Genomic DNA, 11378 nt, shown 5'->3' with positions numbered 1-11378 from the left:
GGCCTGTCCGTCTCACCTATACTCTCTTCCAGGCTCCTTGTCACCATGGTGACAGCCACAGACAGAGAGGCGGAGGTGAGTGACACGGGCGTGGAGAGGCATTGAAGGCCTTTACCTGACCTAACAGCCCACTGCTGTCACACCTCTCTGAGATAGTGAGAGGCAGAGAGAGAGTGAGAGAGAGAGAGAGAGAGTGAGGCAGAGAGAGAGAGCAACAGGGAGAGAGGCAAAGAGAGGCAGAGAAAGAAAGGGGGAGGATGAGGGAGAGAAAGCAAGGCAAAGAGGGATCCAACAGTACCACTGGGGTTCCAGGTGGCTCGACATGCTCCTGGATCAGCTTCTCAGAAAGCACAAGGTCAAGGAATTAAAAAAGAGAAAAGTGGATGAGTGGACAGAGGAGAAATGGCTACCAGAGAAATTATAGACGTCGATTGGCAGAGGGCAGATTGGCCAAAGCATTGGATTAAATGAGGCAGAAAATTAGAAAGCAATCAGATGGAAGTGTTTTTGTCCTTCTTTTAAGGACATATAGGTAGGGAGGTAGGTAGATAGGTAGGTAGGATTTTTCGCGAACCCCTAACAGTGAGACCATCCACAGAGAATTCTGGACTGACAATAAAATTCAATTAACTGCCAAACACTAAGCGTTTGCTGCCACAATGCTGCCTATTGCTGAGGACCTCTCAGAGTACCATTCTATTGACAATTAATGGTTTAAATTGACAATTTTATGGCATTCAGAGCCACTTCATTCAACTGAACAATTCCTGAGACCTTCAACTGAAATAAGCATACTGCACAAACACTGCACAGTGGGAATTTATTTCCCCATGAACAGCTATGAATTTGACTGACGCAAGTAAGCCGTTCCGAATGTCAAAAGGTGGGAAAGTGACTCACGCATCTCAAAGGGGATATTGTCTTACCCTTTATAACGATTTAAAACCCACCTCCATACCATCCCTCTTGATATCCAACCTATTGGAATCCTAATTAAACTCGGTAATTAGGATTTTTGAGAGGGTTTCACCTTTAATCCAAATTGTACGCCTCTGAATCTGAAAGTTCCTAATCCACTCATTACAATGCTTCATCAGCAGATAGCAGTAGAGGAAAATCCTAATTTCCTCACACCATTGCTATTCCTATTAAGAATCTCTTTGACGACGGAGAATGAACAGGACATTTTCACTTGGACAAATATGACCTTTCTGGCTGTTACAAGCTTCATGTGATTCTACGGACATTCTACCAATGCGTCACATGTATTCTTTACATTCAACAGGCTTCCCTAAAGAATAAGAGGATCACATTTCTGTCTAAATGTTAAATTCATTCATCAATAATACAATGAAAGAGTGTTTTAAACAAAGAAACAAATTCTTGATTGTTAGTGTTGCATAAGCACGAGTCCTTCATTCTCTTATTATGAAAGCTCCACTGCATGGATGGTGAGTGGTGGACCCGTCTGGGTCAGTGAGTGCATAGATTGGGGTCACTGTTCCACACACTGGCTGTAGTGAAAAAAGCAATACCCACACACTAGGTCAGCCTCTTCTATTCAGTGTGGGTGGTTTTGATCAAATTGAAAATGATTCCATTCAAATATTATTTTCAGATAGCTCAGAATGTGCAGCTGACCTGTCCTTCAGATAGATGACTCATATAGGCAAAATATTACAAGTGTCAAAAGGTCCAAAGGTCAGTGTAATTGAGTTAAAAAATTAGTTGAGTTTAACTTAATTTTGCTCACTTAATGTCTCAATTAAATCATACAGTTGAAGTCAGAAGTTTACATACACCTTAGCCAAACACATTTAAAGTCAGTTCTTCACAATTCCTGACATTTAATCCCAGTAAAAATTCCCTGTTTTAGGTCAGTTAGGATCACCACCTGATTTTAAGAATGTGAATTGTCAGAATAATAGTAGAGAGAATGATTTATTTCAGCTTTTATTTATTTCTTCACATTCCCAGTGGGTCAGAAGTTTACATACACTCAATTAGTATTTGGTAGCATTGCCTAAAAATTGTTTAACTTGGGTCAAACGTTTCGGGTAGCCTTCCACAAGCTTCCCACAATAAGTTGGGTGAATTTTGGCCCATTCCTCCTGACAGAACTGGTGTAACTGACTCAGGTTTGTAGGCCTCCTTGCTCACACACTTTTTCACTTCTCCCCATACATTTTCTATGGGATTGAGGTCAGAGCTTTGTGATGGCCACTCCAATATCTTGACTTTGCTGTCCTTAAGCCATTTTGCTACAACTTTGGAAGTATGCTTGGGGTCGTTGTCCATTTGGAAGACCCATTTGCGACCAAGCATTAACTTCCTGATTGATGTCTTGAGATGTTGCTTCAATATGTCTACATAATTTTCCTCCCTCATGATGCGATCTATTTTGTGAAGTGCACCAGTCCCTCCTGCAGCAAAGCACAACATGATGCTGCCACCCCCGTGCTTCACGGTTGGGATGGTGTTCTTCGGATTGCAAGCCTCCCACTTTTTCCTCCAAACATAACGATGGTCATTATGGCCAAACAGTTATATTTTTGTTTCATCAGACCAGAGGACATTTCTCCAAAAAGTATGATCTTTGTCCCCATGTGCAGTTGCAAACCGTAGTCTGGCTTTTTTATGGCGGTTTTGGAGCAGTGGCTTCTTCCTTGCTGAGCGGCCTTTCAGGTTATGCCGATATAGGACTTGTTTTACTGTGGATATAGATACTTTTGTACCTGTTTCCTCCAGCATCTTCACAAGGTCCTTTGATGTTGTTCTGGGATTGATTTGCACTTTTTACACCAAAGTAAGTTCATCTCTAGGAGACAGAATGCGTCTCCTTCCTGAGTGGTGTGACGGCTATGTCGTCCCATGGTGTTTATCCTTGCGTACTATTGTTTGTTCAGATGAACGTGGTACCTTCAGCGTTTGGAAATTGCTCCCAAGGATGAACCAGACTTGTGGATGTCTACAATTGTTTTCCGAGGACTTGGCTGATTTCTTTAGATTTTCCCATGATGTTTTTTTTTTTTTTTTTTTTTTTTTTTTTTTACCGTTATTTTACCAGGTAAGTTGACTGAGAACACGTTCTCATTTGCAGCAACGACCTGGGGAATAGTTACAGGGGAGAGGAGGGGATGAATGAGCCAATTGTAAACTGGGGATTGTCAAGCAAAGAGGCACTGAGTTTGAAGGTAGGCCTTGAAATACATCCACAGGTACACCTCCAATTGACTGAAATGATGTCAATTAGCTTATCAGAAGCTTCTAAAGCCATGACATAATTTTCTGGAATTTTCCAAGCTGTTTAAAGGCACATTCAACTTTGTGTATGTAAACTTCCGACCCACTGGAATTGTGATACAGTGAGTTATAAGTGAAATAATCTGTCTGTAAACAATTGTTGGAAAAATTACTTGTGTCATGCACAAAGTAAATGACCTAACCGACTTGCCAAAACTATAGTTTGTTAACTAGACATTTGTGGAGTGGTTGAAAAACAAGTTTTAATGACTCCAACCTAAGTGTATGTAAACTTCCGACTTCAACTGTATGTTTTTACATATTGTTTTATGTATTCTTTATTGAAGTGATAACAGTTGGGTTCATGGGTGCTGTAACAAAGATGCCTGGAGTCAGGAAGCTTGTGCAGTCGGTGAGTTTAATAAGAACAAACATAGAGTAGATACAGGAACAAGAGCAGCGTCTGACCATAACACAGAAACAATAATTCCTGATAGGTGACAACAGAGTGCCAGATAAAGGTGGAGTAATCAGGGAAGTGATAAAGTCCAGGTGTGCGTAATGAAGGTTGCCAGGTGTGCGTAATGATGGGTTGCCAGGACAGGTGGTTAGTGGACCGGCGACGTTGAGCACCAGAGGGAGGGACCATTGCTCCCCATCCAGTGAAAACAGAGAAAGGCCTCAAATAAAATTGAGATCTGGTGACTGAGACGGCCATGGCATATAGTTTACATCGTTTTCATGCTCCAGCCTCATGACGACGCCGTCCAGGAGGACTGTCCTTAGGGTGAGGAGTGGGCCAGTCTGGACGACAAAGACGGAAATCTCGGATGATGTTGGGATCTAGAATGTTGTCCACCGGAACTCAACACCGCTCCTCTGGACCGTACCCCTCCCAGTCCACCAGGTACTGGAGCCGACCTTTACGACATCTGGAGTACAGGAGGGTTCTGAAAGCGTAGGCGGGACCTCCCTCAATGTCCAAGGGAGGCGGAGGGGTGTCGTGGTGGACGGCATCAGCCAGGGGACCAGGAACCATCGGCCTGAGGAGGGAAACATGAAAAGAGGGTAAGATCAGGTAGTTATTGGGAAGCTGTAATCTGTCATTTCTTATTGACCCACCGGAGGACTTTGAATGGCCCGACAAACCAGAGGCTCAGCTTCCGGCAGGGCAGGCGGAGAGGGAGGTACCTGGTGGAAAGCCAGACGCAATCACCAGGATGGAAACCGGTGCCTCACTGCGGGGGCGGTCCGCCTGCTCCACTCGTCCACCGCAGGGGCTTCGGTCTGGCTCGGGGCCCGTGAGGCCAGGGGAGGCTGGTACCCCAGGAAACACTGGAAGAGAGACAACCCTGTGGAATAGGGACAAAGTGAGTTCTGGGCGTACTCCGCCTAGGGAAGAAACCGGGCCCACTCCCTCTGCCGGTCCTGACAGTGACTCCTCAGGATCCTCCCCAGCTCCTGGTTGGTCCTTACCACCTGCCCATTGGACTGAGGCCAGTACCCAGATGACCATGACCCCCAGCTTCTCCATGAAGGCTCTTCATACTCACGACGGTCCTCCGGAAGGCAATCGTGCCGGAAGACCTGCTGGAACAGTTCCTCAGCAACATGGAGAGCGGTAGGGAGACCAGAGAGAGATAAAATGGCAGGATTTGGAGAATCTGTCCACAACAACCATAACAGTGGTGAAACCATCAGACGGGAAGATCAGTAACAAAATCTATAGGCAGATGGGACCGCTGAGGCACGGGTGGGGAAGGAGTTTCCCTGCTTGAGCATGCTGGGGAGACTTGGTTTGAGAACATACGGATCAGGAGTTGACGTAGCATGCTACGTCCTGTGCCAAGGTGGGCCACCACTACTTAACAGAGATAGATTGAGTGGTGCGGGTGATACCTGGGTGACCAGTGTCAAGGGATGTGTGCGCCCAGGTCAATGGCCTAACCCTTACCTCCATGTAGGTGTGCTCCGGAGGACACGTAGCAGGCGCGGGTTCCCTCTCCAGAGCCTGGCAGATGTCCACGTCTATGTACCAAAGCATGGGGGAAATGATTCGGGAGGGCGGTATGATGGGCACCCTCAGGACTGGAACTTCTCCCGACAGGGCATTGGCATTGGGTGGTATGACATGGTGAAGTTGAATCTAGTAAAGAAAAGGGTCCACCTTGCTTGGCGCGGGTTCAGCCGCCTCGCTATCCGTATGTACTCCAGGTTCCGATGGTCGGTGAGGATGGGAAACGGGTCCGTGGTGCCCTCCAGCCACTGTCTCCACTCCTTTAATGCCAAATTCACCGCCAGGAGCTCCCGCTCACCGACGTCATAGTTCCTTTCTGAAGGAGACATTTTTTTTAGAGTAGTATGCACATGGATACAATTTTTGTGATTTAACTTGACGTTGTGACAGGACGGCCCCTACGCCCACTTCTGAGGTGTCCACCTCCACCATGAAGGACAGCATAGGATCTGGGTGTTTCAACAATGGGCAGAGGTGAAACGCCCCTTCAGTAGGCAGAAGGCTGCAGGATTCCACTCCAACTTACGGGGTCCACCTTTGAGAAAAGATGTGAGAGGAGAGGCAATAGAGCTGAAGTTCCTAATAAAGCGGCGGTAGAAGTTGGCAAACCCCAAAAAACATTGTAGTCCCTTTATGGTGGTTGGGACTGGCCATGACCTGACTGCGTCTACCTTCCTCTCCTCCATAACCACTCCCTGCGGGCTGATCCGATATCCAAAGAAGGAGACGTAGGCCTGATGGAACTGGCACTTCTCTGCTTTGACATACAGATGATTCTCCAGGAGGCGTTCCAGGAGTACCCGGATGTGGGCAATGTGGTCCTCTAAGGTGGCCGAGAAGATCAGGATATCGTCAATATACACGACCACCTGATGCCCAAGCATGTCCTGAAACAACCCGTTCACGGATGCCGGGAACACCGATGGAGCATTGGCTAATCCATAAGGCATCACCAAGTACTCGTAGTGCCCAGACATCGTGCTGAAGGCCGTCTTCCATTCATTCCCCTCCCGGATGCGGATCAAATTGTAGGCACTCCACAGGTCCAGCTTAGTTTTAAAAAAATGGGCCCCGTGGAGCTGTTCAATGTCGGCCGGCACCAACAGGAGGGGGTAGCGGAGCTTGGTGGTGATGTTATTAAGAGCTCTGTAGTCAATACATGGACGAAGACACCCTCCTTCTTGGCCACGCAGAAGAAACCTGCCGATGCAGGGGAGATGGATGGGCTGATGAAACCCTGTTGGAGAGCCTCCTGGATGTACTCCTTCATAGCCTTTGTTTCAGCCACCGATAGGGGGTAGATGCGGCTGCGTAGAGGCTCAGAGTCTGTTAGCAGGTCAGTTACACAGTCCCAGGGGCAATGAGGAGGGAGACAGGTGGAGCGGGTCTTGAAGAAAACCTCCTTGAGATCATGGTAAACCTCCGGAATGTCCACCGGCATGGCAACCACAGGACTCTCAACCGACGTGGAACCACAGGGTAAGGGAAAACAGGTCTTCCAACATCCGGATGCCCAGGCCGTGATCTCCATCCTCGACCAGAAGGTGATGGGGTCATGGCATTGGAGCCACAGGAGGCCAAGGATGACTTTGTGTACGGGTGCCTGGATGATGAGGAAGGGAAGGTTTTCTTGGTGCAGGGGTACCACAGTAATGGTGAGTGGTGCTGTGATGTGTGTGATAGGCCCAGATCCCAGTGGTCGGTTATCCAGCGCTTGAACTGGTAACAGAGAGGAGAGCGGGTATGATGTTATGTTCAGGGAGGAGGCAAGGGCCTGGTCAATAAAATTCCAAGCGGCAACGGAGTCCACTAGAGCTGTAGAAACAACACATGAAGGACAGACAGCTAGTGAAATTGGTACAAAAAAGGGTTTGGTGGAGAGTGATGATGAAATACTCACGCCTACCCCAGGAGACGGATGATCACGGGCCGTCCCTCTGCTCTAGTGGCTTCCGTGTTGGTACGAAGTGGACACTGTTGAAGCTGGTGCCCTTCCTGACCACAATAAGGACAGAGCCCCATCTGTCTCCGACTGCGTCGCTCAGCCGCGGGGAGGCGTGTGGCCTCTACCTCCTTGGGTTCAGGCTGTGACTCAGATCTGTAAACAAAGCAGGGAGAGAGGCGATGGGAGTGCAGATGCTCCCAAAGGAGGTTATCCAGACGGATGGCCATCGCAATGAGTGTGTCGAATGAGAGGGTGTTGTCTCGGCATGCCTACTCTGTCTGGACCTCCTCGCACAGTCCTCTTCTGAATAAGGTGCAGAGTGCTGACTCTTTCCATCCACTGGATGCTGCCACTGTATGGAAGGTGAGACCATACTCCGCAGCGGTCTGGTCCTCCTGCCGCAGTCGGAATAGGGGCTCACCCCCCTCTCTGCCCTCCGGTAGATGATCGAAGACTCCTCTGAACAGAGCCATGAACCTCCCATAGGAACCCACGTCCTCCAGATGGCTGTAGCCCACTCCAATGCCCGCCTGGTCAGCAACCTTGGACCTCTCGTTGGTGCGGGGCTCCCGTTTGATGAGCAAAATAGGGGGAGCACAGGAGGAGGACGCCACGGCATTTGGATGGAATCCGGTCATATTTGAGGGACAATGGGCTGGGGTGCTGGCTCGCTGGGTCGACTCATGATAGAAGATCCTCCGCTCGTAGGAGGTGATGCCCCTTGAGGAAGATCTAGATGTTGAAGAACACGGAGGACCTCATCCATAGCCGTCCCCAGTTGCGCCCACTGGTCGTGGCGTGTTGAAGTAGGTCTCCCTGTTTGCCGACCATCTGGGAGATGTTTCGGTTGGCTGCTGCTTCCATTCTGTGAGGCATCATTCTGTAATGAAGACACCGGGAGTCCAGGAAGCAGGTGCAGTCGGTGAGTTTAATAAGAACAAACATAGAGTGGACACAGGAACAAGAGTAACGTCTGAACATAACACACAAACAATAATGCCTGATGGGTGACAACAATGGAGTGCTAGATAAAGGGGGACTTAATTAGTTCAGTCGAAGACAACACCTACTACATGTTCCAATTGTGCACGTTGGAAATCAGTGTTAAAACTATCCCAGCAATGTGCATCATGAATAAATACTTGCTGAAGACTTCTTTAAGAGTGCAACGTCTTTTCTTCAAGCCATGAAACAAAGAAGAGACCGCATTATGGATTAACTCAAAATTGGCACAGACTTAAAAAGAAAATGAAAAGAAAAGTCTGAAATGTCAATAGAAATTCCATTTAAGTCTGGTATGACATTCAGGGCAATGAGCTATCAGGAAAAAGATGTTTCAAGAGAAAAAAAGAACAAAAAATAAAAGAAAAAAAGCCTTCTTTACCTTCTAATCACAGTCTGCAAATGACTTCATCCTGTCTCGCCCCTCCATATCAATCTCATTCCCCCTTGTATTATGTCTCTGTTTCTCTTGGACAATGAGTCCTGTCATTCTGCCAATCAAGCCGTGCATTGGTATTACGATAGGTACCTTTTATTTTTAATGGATCCCATCAAGCGCCAGAAGACTCTGACAAATAAAACATTTAAAACCCAGCCACTCTTTTCAGACCATGGCATCAGTCTATTCATATCATTTGAACAATGAAGTCTGAGTTGATCTGTTAATGTTATTAGCGTAGAAAGTCATAACAGCAATTAAAATAATTGAAGGCTGATATCTTCCCTTTGCGATATGTTCTACAAAATGATACCTGATCTGTGGTCTTGATCTGTTGAATGTACTTTAAATTAAACATAACTTCTAAGGCTTAATGAAGACTTCTTAAATCCTTTATGTGATAACCTAACCCTATATTTTTTTATTTAACTACGCAAGTCAGTTAAGATCAAATTCTTATTTACAACCCGAACGACGCTGGGCCAATTGTGCTCCACCCTATGGGACTCCAAATCACAGCCGGATGTGATACAGCCTCGATTCTAGTGGCCGGAGACTTTAATGCAGGGAAACTTAAATCAGCTCTACCAAATCTCTATCAACATGTTAAATGTGCAACCAGAGGGAAAAAAATTCTAGATCACCTGTACTCCACACACAGAGACGCGTACAAAGCTCTCCCTCGCCCTCCATTTGGTAAATCTCACCACAACTCTGTCCTCCTGATTCCAGCTTACAAGCAAAAATTAAAGCAGGAAGCACCAGTGACTCGGTCTATAAAAATATGGTCAGATGAAGCAGATGCTAAACTACAGGACTGCTTTGCTATCACAGACTTGAACATGTTACGCGATTCTTCCGATGACATTGAGGAATACACCACTTCAGTCACTGGCTTTATCAATAAGTGCATTGAGGACGTCGTCCCCACAGTGACTGTACGTACATACCCCAACCAGAAGCCATGGATTACAGGCAACATTCACACTGAGCTAAAGGGTAGAGCTGCCGCTTTCAAGGTGCGGGACTCAAACCCGGAAGCTTACAAGAAATCCTGCTATGCCCTGCGACAAACCATCAAACAGGCAAAGCGTCAATACAGGGCTAAGATTGAATCATACTACACCGGCTCCGACTCTCGTCGGATGTAGCAGGGCTTGCAAACTATTACAGCATCAGCTGTTCCGGACGACTGTGTGATCACGCTCTCCGTAGTCGACGTGAGTAAGACCTTTAAACAGGTCAACATACACAAGGCTGCGGGGCCAGACGGATTACCAGGACGTGTGCTCCGGGCATGTGCTGACCAACTTGCAGGTGTCTTCACTGACATTTTCAACATGTCCCTGATTGAGTCTGTAATACCAACATGCTTCAAGCAGACCACCATAGTCCCTGTGCCCAAGAACACAAAGGCAACCTTCCTAAATGACTACAGACCCGTAGCACTCACGTCCGTAGCCATGAAGTGCTTTGAAAGGCTGGTAATGGCTCACATCAACAGCAATATCCCAGAAACCCTAGACCCACTCCAATTTGCATACCGCCCAAACAGATCCACAGATGATGCAATCTCTATTGCACTCCACACTGTCCTTTCCCACCTGGACAAAAGGAACATCTATGTGAGAATGCTGTTCATTGACTACAGCTCAGCGTTCAACACCATAGTACCCTCAAAGCTCATCACCAAGCTAAGGGACCTGGGACTAAACACCTCCCTCTGCAACTGGATCCTGGACTTCCTGACAGGCCGCCCCCAAGTGGTGAGGGTAGGTATCAACACATCTGCCACGCTGATCCTCAACACTGGAGCTCCCTAGGGGTGCGTGCTCAGTCCCCTCCTGTACTCCCTGTTCACACACGACTGCATGGCCAGGCACAACTCCAACACCATCATTAAGTTTGCTGACGACACAACAGTCTGATCACCGACAACGACAAGACAGCCTATAGGGAGGAGATCAGAGACCTGGCCGGGTGGTGCCAGAATAACAACCTATCCCTCAACGTAACCAAGACTAAGGAGATGATTGTGGACTACAAGAAAAGGAGCACCGAGCACATCCCCATTCTCATCGACGGGGCTGTAGTGGAGCAGGTTGAGAGCTTCAAATTCCTTGGTGTCCACATCAACAACAAACTAGATTGGTCCAAACACACCAAGACAGTCGTGAAGAGGGCACGACAAAGCCTATTCCACCCTCAGGAAACTAAAAAGATTTGGCATGGGTCCTGAGATCCTCAAAAGGTTCTACAGCTGCAACATCGAGAGCATCCTGACCGGTTACATCACTGCCTGGTACGGCAATTGCTCGGCCTCCGACCGCAAGGCACTTCAGAGGGTAGTGCGTACGGCCCAGTACATCACTGGGGCAAAGCTGCCTGCCATCCAGGACCTCTACACCAGGCGGTGTCAGAGGAAGGCCCTAAAAATTGTTAAAGACCCCAGCCACCCCAGTCATAGACTGTTCTCTCTACTACCGCATGGCAAGCGGTACCGGAGTGCCAAGTCTAGGACAAAAAGGTTTCTTAACAGTTTTTACCCCCAAGCCATAAGACTCCTGAACCGGTAACCAAATGGTTACCCGGACTATTTGCATTGTGTGCCCCCCCAATCCCTCTTTTACACTGCTGCGACTCTCTGTTCATCATATATGCATAGTCACTTTAACCACATACTACCTCAATAAGCCTGACTAACAGGTGTCTGCATATAGCCTTGCTACTCT

At 47.6% G+C, this 11378-nt stretch overlaps 1 long non-coding RNA gene across 1 annotated transcript; it reads right to left on the bottom strand.

The window, feature by feature from the left end:
* Positions 1-217: 217 nt before the first annotated feature.
* On the bottom strand, positions 218-11125 carry LOC129859176 (uncharacterized). The gene is made up of 3 exons (XR_008760134.1): positions 7167-11125; positions 4366-7075; positions 218-4286 (listed from the first exon to the last, which is right to left on the bottom strand). It is a non-coding gene; the product is annotated as an uncharacterized LOC129859176 (long non-coding RNA).
* Between the last annotated feature and the right edge of the window lie 253 nt (positions 11126-11378).

This window comes from Salvelinus fontinalis, chromosome 7, assembly GCF_029448725.1.
Source record: "Salvelinus fontinalis isolate EN_2023a chromosome 7, ASM2944872v1, whole genome shotgun sequence".
NCBI classification, from domain to species: domain Eukaryota; kingdom Metazoa; phylum Chordata; class Actinopteri; order Salmoniformes; family Salmonidae; genus Salvelinus; species Salvelinus fontinalis.
Note: the sequence above shows the minus strand (reverse complement) of the source record. Positions and strands in the feature narration are given on the sequence as shown.